The sequence below is a fragment of the Festucalex cinctus genome, chromosome 16, assembly GCF_051991245.1.
Source record: "Festucalex cinctus isolate MCC-2025b chromosome 16, RoL_Fcin_1.0, whole genome shotgun sequence".
In the NCBI taxonomy this organism is placed as follows: Eukaryota; Metazoa; Chordata; class Actinopteri; order Syngnathiformes; family Syngnathidae; genus Festucalex; species Festucalex cinctus.
In genome coordinates this window covers 8,178,453-8,192,724 of record NC_135426.1, presented here as the reverse complement: position 1 = coordinate 8,192,724, position 14,272 = coordinate 8,178,453, and the positions used below count along the sequence as shown (strand labels likewise).

Genomic DNA, 14,272 nt, shown 5'->3' with positions numbered 1-14,272 from the left:
CATTCAGCGAGCTGACCTTGGCCACAAAAAGAGGATAACTGGAAGAGGGAGGTGTGAGCTACCTCGCGGGAGAACCTCCCACCCTATAAATAGTAAAGGTGGCAATTAAGTGCCAATCTAATCGTCCCCCTGGTAAACCAGCCCTGAAAATTCCACTCTCATATCTCAGAGTCTTTATTCACATGACTTCCTCATCATCGCTGGCTATTGGCTTAATTACGCCTCCGCTATCCACAGATAAGAGAATGATAGCCTTATCACCACGGCTCATTTCCAGATCCATGAAATTAATAAAGTCCACCTTCCATCTCAGTTATGAGTGCAAACTTATATTAGCTGTCACGTACAAGCACTCGTGAAGTAGTACTGTACTTTAGCCTGTTCTTACAGTTTGCATAGCAAAGGGAAATTCTTCTCTGGTAGATTTTTAGGGAGAGATAGCTCATTTGGGCTATAGTTTTTGTTTTGTTTTTTCCCCCCATAATGATAAGGTAAGTTTTATGTGGCTCATTTGTCAGGCACGCCACAGTTGTATTGTTAATTTCATTTGGTTAACTACTTCATTTTCCTTAATATGCACCTGGGGAGAGCTGCTAAATTGCAGTCCTGCTTTCCTCTAGAGTGGACTTTGTAAATATTGTTTGCCTGACTGTAAAATATTAATTATTAGTACTGCAATGGAGCACAGCCTGCAGACAGGTTGTAAACTCCCATCTCCTGACTGACTCCTAACCTAATCAAATCAAAATGGACACGGAGCTACTTTCCAGCTAAATCCACTGGCAGGCCCCAAGTCCTCCCAACTCTCCGTGTTGGCTCCTGTAATCAGCGGGGAGACAGCTGGTTTCACCATGCTGTTCCACCTGCCGGCTCCTCTGAGTAAACGGCTGTGCTTCACCGACCAAATCCACTCCAAGCCTCTCCTGGAGTCACACTCCAGCACACAGTGCTTTCGCACATCGATTTCAGGGAAAGTGGGAAGGCCGGATGACGGGCGGTACCCGTCACAGTAACGATGTTGGCAGAGGAATGAGACGGGCTCCCGTGAGGTTTGGGCCTGTCATTTATTTCTAAATGACGGCAGATGGTGGGCTTGGCGCTTGCACCATTCTTTCGGTGTCCCGAGATGCACTTCTTTGATGGATGTGGTGAGCGGGAACGCCGTGGAAGAGGCTGAGGCACATCTGCGCGGGCCGATAACGGCGGGGGCAAAGTGTGTCTGGGCTTTCTGGCCGTGCACATAATACTCCATTCCCATTGACCGCTTGAGGACTCTATTCGACTTTATTTGCTTCTGCAGCTTTGTTTAGCAGACCTCCATTGAGATGAACGTCCAGGCATGATGTTGCTACCTGCTGGCAAAGCAGCCTTTTCTTACTTGGCAGGACATATGAAACTGCTCAGAAGATCTGTATCACATGAGAATATTTTTAAAAGTGGTCACATCGAGCTGCTTTTTTTTTTTTTTCTTTCCTCTTCCTGCACCAAAAGCTATTTAAAAATCCTCCGACTCATCCATCCTTCACTGAAGAACTGACACAGAGGGCTTCACACCTTCAAGTCCAAAGAGACATTAAATTGAGCAATCACCGCCGAACAACACCCTTGCAAAGGTCATGTCAGCGTCATCATCCTAATCATCGGCCGCCATCACTTTCGGTGATTTAGGGTTGCAGTAAAAGCATCATGAGCCGCCCAAGCGCATCCGTGCCCATAAACGTAACCGGGGCAACGGAGGATGTCGGGCTGCCCGCCGACGATGCATCTTTGGGATTCTCCGCGTGGCGCTGCGCGGTGTCAAGTCGGGCGTTAAGAGTCGATTTAGCGGCGGCATCGGGGAGGCTCACACATTAGCAGCAAGGAAATAGGAGCCAGCAAATACTTAGTGGGTGATTGGCTCCGCAATAACACAACACCCCGCCCCTTGGCAGCCCGTCAAGCGGTGCTATACGGAGAAGGGGCCATTAGCAGGCGGGGCGGCTTTGTGAAGCATGTCGCAGCTTCACGCCTTTACGCCGCAGGGATGTGTGGTTTGATGTCATCCATGATAATTTTGGGTCAGGGCACACAATCGGGTGACGAAGTTGAACAAGAGGCTGAGCGTAGATTTTAGGTAAACACTGAAGAAGCGACTTTGATCTTATTGCAAGCATAATTGCATTTCGCATGGCCGATTTATCATAGCATGAATAAATAAATCCATAGGTGCTGGTTCCTCAGTTTTTTTCATCTTGTCAGATCAAACTAAACTCGACTACGAAAAAGTACTGGAACACCAGTGACGGTTTTTGTTCAGTTTCATATTTTGACTTAATCTATTAACTCATTCAAACCCCAAAACGTACATTTTTTTAAACACTGTCCTTCACTCCCAAAAATGTGTTTATACGTTTGTTTCATTTGTTTCTATCCAAGAGCAGACAGAAGGCTTTGATGCAGCTTCTGATCTGAAGAGGTGGCTTAAAGCAATAGAGGTTAGTACAAAAATAGGCCAGCAGGTGGCAGAAGAGTACGAGTAGCCCGGGCCATGTTGCAACAAGCTCTTTTTGACAGTTTTCACCAGGAGTGTGAATCATGATTAAAGTTGGCTATATTCTAATGCTAATTGCTACAAAACGTAAATGGATAGGAAATTTACTTTTCCTGATGAGAGAAGAGACTCTAATCTCTCTTTTGTTAGGCTCCATGTTTTTATAGCAATAGAACAATATTCTGTGGGGACTTGCAAAATCAGTCCAAATTGAGTGAAACAGCCGGGAGCGAAGGGGTTTGCTGCAGTGAAAATGGCTGCGAGTATTCACTCACAACCCTAAGTTAACATTGCCCGTTCTTGATTTGATTTGTTAGCAGTGATCATAGATACGACTTTGCGCATCCCCGCGCACTGCCTCTCAAACCACCGTGGCTCAGAGGTGAAATTTCTAATGCTGTCAAGTGGAAATTACATTTACCTAATGCTAATTTGTTTTCCCAATTATGTCTGTGGAGAATTGTAATTACTTCCTGGATTGCGTACCCTGGGAATGTGTTCTGCCATGTTGCAAGTGCTGCTTTCATGCGTGGGAATTCAGTGTTGTGATTAGGTTTCGGGGCATAAGTAATCTAGTACGGGAATCATTTGTGTTCATTGATGAGCAGAACATTAGAAACCTATTGCTGTGAATAATTAATATCATAAATTGTCATTTCTAAGTTACAGTCCAGTCCTTAGCCCAACAAACTGTGACATTCAAATGGTTGTGCATGCACTTGATGTTGTAATCGTCTCATTCTAAAATTAATGGCTTTGCGCTGCTTTAATTGATGGCCCTCTGCATTGAATATGAGGTGCTTTATGTCGGTGTCAGGCGCGTGGCACATGACAAAGTGTTGGTAATCAACGACCCAAGTTGAGCACATGTTGGATGAAAGTGTCAACCAAATAGCATGCTGCATATGCAATAAACTCCCTGCCCTCGTCTAGTCCTTTCTGTACAGCCCATGAGGTGATGCAAAAACCCCTCGGGAGCTTTTTTCTTTAACTTTTAACACTCATCAGGGCACCCTCCTGACTGGCATGTCATTAGATGAGCGCCACGCTCGCGCGTCGCTTGCCAGACAGGCCACGCCACAGGCTGCATGCTAATTGTGGAGGCGTAGCCAGCATGAGATGACCTTGTATGGTAAAAGGAAGGAGGCAGATAAGTGGTTTTGTTTAGCGTCTGGTGGGCAGGGGGCCTCTCGCGCTCAAACCGCCTTCGTCTTGACCTTGGGCGGCAAAGTCGGCCAAGTCAGAACCCTCGTTGAGGAGAGCTCATAAACCCAGCGCCTCATTAAAAAATATGAAGCAATGTAGTGTGTATAATGGGTAATAGGCACATCACATCACATTATATAATGCAGATGTAATGAGCAGAGCATCGTTGCCGCTATCACAACATATCTTTTTTGCTTCACGCCATTAGGTCTGACTCGTATAACGCCAGTCAAATTTATACATTCACCTTTTCAAGGTAATAATTTACCTCATGGTTGCTATATAATAGATGTGAGGTCATCTTCTCAAAGGGCAGGCAATTTCCACTAAACAGGAAAAGCCGCTTCATAATCCCGATAAAGCGGTAGGTACTTTTTTTTTTTTTTTGGCCCCGCAGTGCGCAATCTCTCGACTCTTTGGAGTGCTGAACGTGTCAGGCTTTATCTGTAATTTTATCAGAACCTCTCCAGTCCCAATACCGTGACCTTTTTGGCAGAACGCTCGCTCTTTGTGCTCGCCTCCGACAGGTTTCCTCATGCAGCTAAACCATAAAAGTCCTCAGATTAGCGTCCAATCAATGACAAAGCACGTACAGATGAAAGAGACGAGGCCGATGCAGAAATCTTCAATAAAAGGTCAAACGCAGCTACGTTTGAGTGACGGATGGCAGGAGGCTGCAAAATGCATGTTTGCAACATTTGACAGCTAAATAAAGTGTGCTGCGGTTTAAACAAACAAAATAGAGTGAGTGTGTGTGAGTTTATTATCAGAGAGCAAGGGCGAGCTTGCTAACCTGTCGCTTTTAGTGCCATTAGTTCTTCGCTGACACGTGTTGATAAAAACGCGCCGTCTCCTTCGGTACCCATTAAAAAGTCGTCATATTAAAAACAATCATTTCAGACCTTTCCTGATGAGCATTTTATTGCCTTCATGAAAACGGAGTCAGAGAGAAAGTGAGAGCGATAAGGAGAGAAAACCTTCAACCATTAATGAGAGTGGTCGTGAAAGGGGCCAACAAAGAAGCTGACGGAGATTTTTTTTTTTTTTTCAAGACCGTTATTTCTGTGTCAATTTAGTCATATAGTAACATCCTAACATATAACTAATAGAGCTGTAACAATACAAATCGTATCTCTATTTCTTACCTACGCACGGCTTTAACGATTATTTTGTTTTTACCCTTTCCTAATGTGCCAAATGTCAATTTTGGGATGGTGTCTTTGAATGTGTATTAACAAGATTGTCGTGACTCGAGGAAGTTTTGTAGTTGAGAGTTTTGTCAACTATGCGATTTCCTGGTAGCCAAAATGCTCCCATAGTGTTGACCTAAATGAACCTGGTGGATCAGCAATTTCACACTTACTAGTCGGACTAGCCATATTTCTTCATCTCCACTAGTTCACCCTCCTCACATAGTTGAACAGAGCTAGCATTAGCCGTAGCCACAATTTTGCTCACTCCGGACAGATGACTATCAATGGGAAAAGTCATATGACATACAGGAAATATATCTTTAATCGTAGGTATCTGGGTTGGAAAAAGACATGTCAAAGTTCCACCATTTCAAATCCGAAGGTTTTGTGTGTCAATTTCGGTTTCAATTCCTTAGATTTAGACTTAGTGTTCATAGTCCACTTAAGCTACCAACCATGCTTTGTTGTCACAGTGTAAACTACCCAAAACAAGTGATGTATTCTCATCCAAAGTTTGAGACTTGGTGGAAAGTCATTCCCCCTGCAGGCTTGAAAGTTTTAATCTGCATGCAAAAGAATCTGATTCACTTTTGACTTGTTGACATGCGGCTGCCTGAAGTGCCAGGAGGAAGGTTTGCCTCTATGTGGGAGGTGAATCAATCCATCAATGCGATAAAAGTTGCTTCTTCAACAACCGGAGCGTAGACAAAGTTGTGATCTATTCTACTTGGAATAGCTGCTCAGGTAGCTGCTGTGCCTGATTGGCTATTCAGGGGTTAATCTTTTTTACTGGCATGCCAGATGCTTCTGCCAGCACTTTTTTCGTGATAGCAACGTGAGGAACCGGGTGAAGCAATTCGCTAAAACCCCTGCAGTGGGAAAGCAGCAGCAGCAGAAACGTGGAGGCTATCAACTAGAATGGAAGGCTTACTGCGAGGAGAGTGTCATCCATGCACATGCACGTGTCACCTAATGGAAATCCTGCAGTGTTTTAATGACACCGGGACCTGCAGTGGCACTATGTTCCACAAACAAAGCTTAATAAAGCCCGCAAAGAGTGAATTTTCTCACACAGCTGCTGCAAGTCTAATGAAAGTCCTTGAAATGTCAACGGAGGGTTTTAGTTTAAATGGACGCGCGTTGATTCACAATGAACCAGCTATTACCTAAGGTAGCACTTAAGTTCGTGTTTTGTCGCTCCACTAGTAGAAAACCAGCTGCTGCACGCTTGTTCAGCCTTTTTAAAAACGCCCGCTTAAGTGCAAATGCTTTTGTTGCACATTATGCCATAATGTTACTTTAATGTCACCATATGCCAATGTTTGCAGGCTCCAACTCTGATTAAATGAGTCGCCTGTATCTTGATGGAGGGGGAAAAAGTCGGGCTGATTAATTAATTGCGTTTCCCGCCCAAGTGGAGTAAAACTAAAAATAACAGCGTAGCTAATCTGTGAAAAGAAACAAGAGCGTGCCACAATCGCTAATCTATGAAGGCGGGAAACCTTGAATAATGAGAGGAAATGAAGCCAATTTCACATGTGCAAAGCGACACACAAACAGGCGGCTCACGGGAATACACCGAGCCACTTGATTGGCCCAGAGGGACTCGATATCTACGATTTTAATTTCAGATAGCAAGTAAGCATATCCTGTTACAAGCCATTACACGAGTTTAATGCCAGCCTCTGTTTTGCTCAATCTATATAGGCGCACATCTTGGGAGTTAGCCATTCGAGATGCAATTAAGACTTCTGCTATTGCTTTTGTTAAAATATAACTAATAGAATCCAGTTTGAAAATAACTAAAGTTCAGTGTCATATAAATGAGAAAGTAAGTAAAAGACTCCCTTTGTGTTGTTTAATAGTTCTATTTTGGCTTTGATATTTAAGGACAAACTTCCCACTGTGGCAAATGAACAGAGGCATCCTACACTGTGGGCTGCTCGCAATCCACATCCAAAAGCCGACGCTATTGATCATTCCACAACCTGCTGGGCGGAAATGGGACCGCAAGCCGGATAAAATGCACCCGTCAAAACAGGAACTATTAAATATTGCTGAAGCACTGGGGGGAAAGCGACTTAGAAAGGCTGTAGCTTTAGGTGAAAATGATATTGGTGTAATAGAGGTTGAAACTGTACATTGAGGGGGTGGAAGGATGCTCATTTGCAACATTTCATATTCTCGCCAGTTGCCTCACTTTTTGAGGTGTAATATAGGCCTGCCAAATCAGCAGTAGCCCCATTACTCATCCCCCTCTGTGCTGTCTCCTGACTGGAGCTCCACTGCTAATGCAGATTACAGGGATATATGAGGGCTATTTTGTTCGCTGCGGGGTGGAAACGATCACAGGCAACCCCATCCCTCTCTTGATGCGCCACCCTACATCTGTTCACCCGCCAACACCACCCACCTATTCCACATAAGCTCATCTGGAGATCCATCATTGCCTTCTTCCTATCAGATCTAAGGTGGCGACATGTATTGCCCATCAATTACGGGTCGCCTTGTCGATTCACTCAACACGAAGAGAAATTGTTTGGCTTCCTCATCGGCGATTGAACTGCAGATACGACAGAGGCGCAAAATGTGAAGAGATGACATTTTGAGCCAAAACTCAAACTCGGGCTTTCTTTTGTAATACAACAAATGAGCTGACACTTTCATTGGTCTTTTAGGGCCTCTACTGCGGTCCAAATTCTTTTCAATCGATGCATTTTTTTTTTTTTTTTTAAAGCCCCCACCTCCCTCCCTTCAAGGTGGTGAAGCATGCGTTGTGTCTCTGTGCAGGTCTGTCCTCATCTGACGACTAAATAGACCATTCATCATGTGATTGGGCTTTTACATCTTGACTTTTGAGTGATCTGCCTCTCAAACAGCCGCTCGGTCCGGCAGCACGATCCATCATTGTTCAATGGGGATGTCACAGCTCATTGTGTGAGGTGTGATCCACCCCCAACTGTTAGCTCGCCGCATTTTTAGAGATGATAAAGTCAAAGCTAAACTTAGAGAGGAGGTTTGTTGCAGCACTTTTTATACTTTTATATATTGCGTGGAATCAATACATCATTTTTTAAACAAAATGTATACTAGATGAAAGGCCATAGTCTTAGGTATATTTTTTGTATTCACATCATTTTCATACTTATTTTGTTTTTACAGCCAGAGAAATTATTACTTATCTTGACAATGTACCATAGTGAGTGAGCAAACTCAGGAACTGCTGGCATGTAGGCCATAGCTCTCAGCCTCGAATGTCTGTCTTGCTTCCCATGAACTGGAAATTTGAGATTAAATTGAATTTAAAAAAATGTATAATAAAGCATTTTGATTAATGGATTGATGGATGGTTCCTCATGAAGCTTAAACCAGTCCTGAGGTGGGTTTACTGTAGTTCCAACAACTGGAAAATCCATTTTTAAACAATGATGCAAAAGCTAGCAAACTAAATTCCCCACTCTTCGGACTCATTATCTGAAGAACAATTCTTGCAAACGTAAATAGAGTTGCCAGATGTGCATTTTTCATTGGCACATTCTTTGCATGTGTGACAACAAACCTCAAAATGAGTGAGACAAGTTGCTCCAGTTTAAAGTGAGCTTAAAACGGAGCAGGTAGTGACTGAGGCATGACAAGATGCCTGAATCTCTCCTCTAACACGTCCACATGAATTGCTGCTATAATTTGTCTATGTATGCCGTAAAAATTGTTTTACTTTGGGTTGTGAAAAACGGTTAACTGGCCCTCATCTCAGCTCACAATGTGCTATTCTCTTCTCAGACAGTAAACAAACCCCTGACCATTTATTCGAAGAAAACTGGTCTTCTACTTTTTCGTTGCGTCCTCTAGTGGAGAAGAAAATTGAAACGTGACAACTTTCCCATGATACAACTAGGCCCAGTCTCCCCTACCCGTATTATTCTCCAAGTTGTCACGGGCTCAATCCCAATTTAACATGCGGGCGACGGTTTTCAACTCAGAAGGCACTGGGACGTCGGCGCGCTGGCAACCTTTCATTAGACGCCACAAACAGTGCAAGTCATCAAGAAGTAGTTGCTGCTCAACAAGGGATATAATTGCTTGGTGGGTAATGGCGGTTTGAAACCGTTAGATGTGGGTTTATCTCCGAAGTCGCAGTTTGAGCTCTTTGCCAAGAAGGCGTTAGCGTTGTCTCACATTCACAGCTTGCCTTGAACACTACACAGACCTTAACTGCTATTTTGTGCTCTTTCTTTGTCGTCGTCACAGGCTCCTCCTCCAGGATGGGATTTCCACTGCTACGCATGAACCCTGAACTTGACCCTCCGAATCCGATTTGAATCAGGAAGAAACAAATTGTAAACTGATAAGAACTTTATTTAATATCATCTGCATGGACGTATGGTATGTATGCATTATTTCCTACTATAAGTGGTAGGCAAATCTTGTGTTCAGAATAAAGCAAAAATTGTAGCTGTTCCGAATAGTTGCTTCGGTGGGGGAAAAAAAAAAAAAAAAGTCAACTTTCAATATCCTTTTCAGTTACAAAGCTAGTTGAACACTTTCCAGCCCACATATCTTCTGTCCATCGTTTAGAAAGAAGAAGCGTTACTTAGCCAGTCACGTCTCACGTCTTATGAGGCCTCGCCGCGGCCGCTCTCCCACGTGCCGACCCCCACCACCACTTCCATCTCCCCACCCCCGGTGAAGCACAGTCGCATTATTAAACTTGTATAAGATCATTAGCATAGAAAGCAGGAAACCCACAGCGTTGCAGTCATACATATTTATCCGGACGTGCCTGGCTCGCGTTGGCACTGTAACCCCTTTTGCGCGCCAAAGCGTGTCCGGCTATCTGTCGCGGGCGGCGGCACATTTCGGCCGCCGTGAAGTGGATATTAGCTGAAGCATGCCGGGTTTGAAGGGGTCGATATTTATCGGGAGGATGCCGCCCTGTAAAGGGGAATGTGCATATTTGAAAACACCAGACGGATGCTTGCTCTGGTTCGTCGTTGCGCTTTGTTTCAAGCATAGCGAATGTAATTTCCACACAAGCGTCTGATAATCAAATACATATTCATCTGCTCGCGCGCATAATCAAACAGGGACTTTGATACTACAAGTGTCACCTGTGGGTTAGCTGTGCATGAGTGGGAGAGCGGCGCCGCTTCTGCAAAATCCACTTTTTATAACCACGCCATCATTGTCTCCTCGCTCTCCTGGGTACCAGCCCCCTCTGTTTTCCCAATTTTTCCCCCCCTCTTTTTCAGCCTGATTGCGCAACCCCCTCCTTGTTTGCGAAGTAGAATTCTTTTGCACTTTCCCAGTGGCATTTTATAGAGGGGTTGTTCAGTCCAAAATAAAATGCATCATCTTTGTGTAACTTGGCATTTAAATAAACATTTTTAGCAAGCTGGAGAACACACTGCTATGTAGATCTGCTGAATTTTTTGCATTCCTGGCCTCTTGTTGCTAGGCAGAGTCCCTGGGGCTCATAGCTAGGGCCAATAACACACCAACCAAAGCATCGCTGAATATCAAAGCCATCAGGAACAGTAGAATTGGAATTCTTTTTACTAACGCTAGCTAATAGCATCACGACTCATCCCCTGGTTGCCACCACGCTTCTTCCTCCTCCCTCCCGCCTCCAGCCTCTCTTTCTTCCCTCCTGTGAGATTGCTGTTGTGTCTTATGGCTTTTTATTCCTACGTGATGGTCGATGGGTTCATGTAGGAGCAGAAGCCACTAAACACGCGGTGACCGCTCAACGCGACGGCCGACATCATGCAGCGAACATTGACGTCACGCACATTTTAATGATTTTATTTTTTTCCCTCTATACTCGTCGTAATGGGGTGGGATGCGCTAAATGTTTAGCACAGTCGAACCACAGGAGTTTAGTGAGTCAGTCTTAGGGTCTCGGCGGAGGTGGAAACACACAAGTGACTCATATGATTGGGGATGGCACTAAATAGCTTGGCCTATCTGAGCTGCAGGGAATTTGGTGCGCTCGGTAGTCGACTTATGGTTGTTACGGTACGTCGTGTGATTTCTTTATTATTGTAATCCCTTCATACAAACTATGTCGAGGTTAAAAAGAAAGTGATTGGATGAATATGTGCAATATGAATTCACATGTATAATTTAACACATGGTGTTCCACAGGGTTCAATTCTGGGGCCTCTACTGTTTTCATTGGGTTCCATCTTAAGAAAACGGCAGTGGTTGTTAAAGTGCTCTATAAATAGAGTTGAGTGATGGGAGTTAGAGTCCGAACTGCATGATTTGCAGTGCCAAATGGAGCAATTCTAGTTCAGCACATAGCTATCTAGCAAAACTAAAGAACGCTGCATGAAGAATACAACACTTTCTGAATTCAAGGTCAAGAGTGCCAGATTTATCAATGAAGAAGGGTTTGGTGAATGTGCATAGGAAAATGGTGGGTGTCCGGTTTATCATCACTTATGATTTATTTTCTACCGACATGCACCTTAATACATAATTCTGCCTCAATCAGGAAGTGGAAAGTTTTCATGACAAAATCGGACCAAAGATGAGATGCTTAGAGGTAGGTCGTCGTCATTGTTTTTGTGTACAGACTTGGAAAAACATTGTAAAATGGTCATAAACGCAACACATGTCCAATATTAAAGTTAAAAAATGCAAATGAATTGGATAGACTTTGCTGAAAACTTCAATTGTCATACATACTTTCAATACTTTTTGCCAAGAGTGGCATTTATTCCCTTAAAGCTCCCCTTGAGCTGAGTTCACTTCCAACCAATTAAGCGTAAAATTCAAATGACCCCATTCCTGTTGGGTCCGCTTTGGCGCAATGGGATTGGGTTTAAATGTCAACTGTCTGTTCGTGTCGCCCGCCCGCCTGCACACTCCCCCACCCCCGGGAGGGCAATCTGAATAAAGCCTAAACATGCTGTTGTCGTAAGCCAAAAGGCTGAATTATGAATCCATGTATATTACACCGGTTTGACACATGCTTCCAATTGTGTGACATTACTTCTGCACCAACGCAAGGTTGGATTAATATTCAAGAAGACATTGCAATAGCTATGCTCTGCTGGGGTTTAATGATTTATTCAGCGCTGCGAGTTGTTGTGATCTAATATTCAGTGGGCGGGATGGGAAGTTTCTTTCGCTTGCATTATCGGTTTAATTTATTTTTCAGGTTCCCGCTCCTACGTGGTGTTTCTTTTTCATACGCGTGGGGGTCTGAGAGAATTCCAAAGCAGAGCCGAGAGGGGTCGTTTAGATCCCGGACTAGCAGGGGGTCTATGGGAAATCTAAAGGTGGGAACGCTAGCCTGTCTTGGAAGTGCAGGAAGCAGCGTGTATTTTATTTTTTTTTCTGTCGAAAACAGCACGAAAAGGAGATTGATTGCAAATGTCCTCCTGCTTTGCCTGTGGCTGTGTGCGCCTTCACTGCTTATGATCTGAAGCTGCTTTCGACGTTGAGAATGTCAAAAACGATCTGAGAAATAAGACAACGCGAGCGCATTTCCACAGACGTACGCAGAGTGCCGATAAGGCGGCACAGGACCTTGAGTTATGACGCTTGATCAAGTCGTGCGAGGTCACATGACCCGCCACTTCAAATCAAAAGCGTGGCGACCGTCAACAGCGGAGAAATGGAATTTTCATGTGACAAATGCAAAGGCATGTGATGTTTGTGTACAGTATCAAACCCCCCGCAGGCTCGACTTTGATTTGCCTGTAATAAATAATGCTCTTTTGTGTTCTCTGCTTCATTTGTTGCCGTTTTTGTAATGTCAGTGCTGTTCAATAAAACATGAACAATGCCTATTCAACCTGCTGCATATCTCCTGTTTCATTTGTCACTCAAACGTGACGTTTTGGCTTTGTTTCCCCCCCTCACAAATGCCAGTATGCGGTCCGCTGGTTGTCTGCTTGGCAGCCTTCATTATAAGCAGCACGCACAGGAAGTTTGAGTCCATGCTATTAAAACGGTGACTAGGAGCTGCGTTTCAGTCTGCCTGTCAGTGCGATGACACGTTGATAGGTGCACTAAATCGACTTCAAACTTCTGCCTCATTAAACAATAAAGAAGCCTTTAATCAGCACTACATGATTGCCTACAAAGTTAAGGCATAAGCCTTGAGAGGATTGTTTGCTCGCCCACACACCAGCTGGACAGCGTTTGCAAGGGAATCGCCCTCACCATCTTTTTTTTTTTTTTCTGATGAAATCAGAGGAAATCCACAAGCAGACCACACACACCCTCACTTTTTTTTTTTTTTTTTTTAACTCCTCTGTTCAATAATTCTCAGTGATAGGCCTCTCCTTTGAGTGCTAGCTCCTCATTCCAATTACCGAAAGGCAAAGAGACCCTCGTGTTTGTCGGCACGCAAGAGATAATTGGATAATCCCCGAAATTTAGGCGAGTGCACAGAATCTGTAATTAAAACACGGAGATGGTCAAATATTGATGCGGATGACTCAACACGAGTGTGGAAAAGCTGTTGTGATGCACAAATGCATGCTGAGATCTTGAGTCTGCTGAATAATTAGCCCAACATTATCTCATTTGACATTGAATACCATTTAGTCTAAAATACTATATGAACATGGCCTCTACATTCAGTCACACACCTTTGGCACTATAGCAAACATCGAGAGCAGGGACAAATATTTGCCTTGGCTCATCAAAATTGGGAAAAATGGCAAAAAAAGGCCATGCAATCTTGCTAATGAACCATTCAAAAAAGTATAAGAAAATAAAGGAATGCAAATTTCTCCCACAGTGTTCCCATAAAAACTGAGTTATCAGCATGTTCTGTTTTCCAGGAGCGAGACAAAGTGGTTGCCTAGCTACCATATATGGGTATTTGATGTTGGTGTAGTAGTCCTTTATTGATAACTTGTACATTACAATATCAATATTTTCTGGCACCACTAGTATATCTTCACGATCTGACATTAATACAAAACATTCTGCCATTTAAATAGATACCTCTCATTTTTGTCAATATATTGATTTGTTTGTAATATTTTTCCCCCTGTGCAGCAAAAATAGGCAATATGATGAAGTGTGTTTTTTACAGCACGATAACTTTCTTTCTACACGGTTATGACAAAGAATCTAATTGTAAGCAATATTAATGATTAACTGTCTGACTGTCAAGCAAGTTGGGCATCACATGTTCCCTATAACTCACTAACCCTGAAAATAAGTCTTCCTTTCTCTTAATAATGTCTGTGGGCCTCAAGCGCAGCCGTTGTGCTGGCTCACTCCGCCAGGAGTGTGACCCGCAGACATCCCGGTGTGACAGCCCGTGTGCTGAGTTGCGCACATTTGTTCCACAGCTCACTAAAGAAAAGCTGCCACC

At 43.8% G+C, this 14,272-nt stretch overlaps 1 long non-coding RNA gene across 3 annotated transcripts in view; it reads left to right on the top strand.

Moving 5' to 3' along the window:
* The window catches only part of LOC144004171 (uncharacterized), a 50,244-nt gene extending 37,511 nt beyond the window's left edge, over window positions 1-12,733 (top strand). For 2 of the 3 annotated variants that reach the window (XR_013279220.1, XR_013279219.1), the window contains one exon: window positions 9,178-12,733. This is a non-coding gene — a long non-coding RNA (uncharacterized LOC144004171). The remainder of the gene's footprint in view (window positions 1-9,177) is intronic. The other variant, XR_013279221.1, reaches the window with a different exon arrangement.
* The last annotated feature ends 1,539 nt before the right edge of the window (window positions 12,734-14,272 follow it).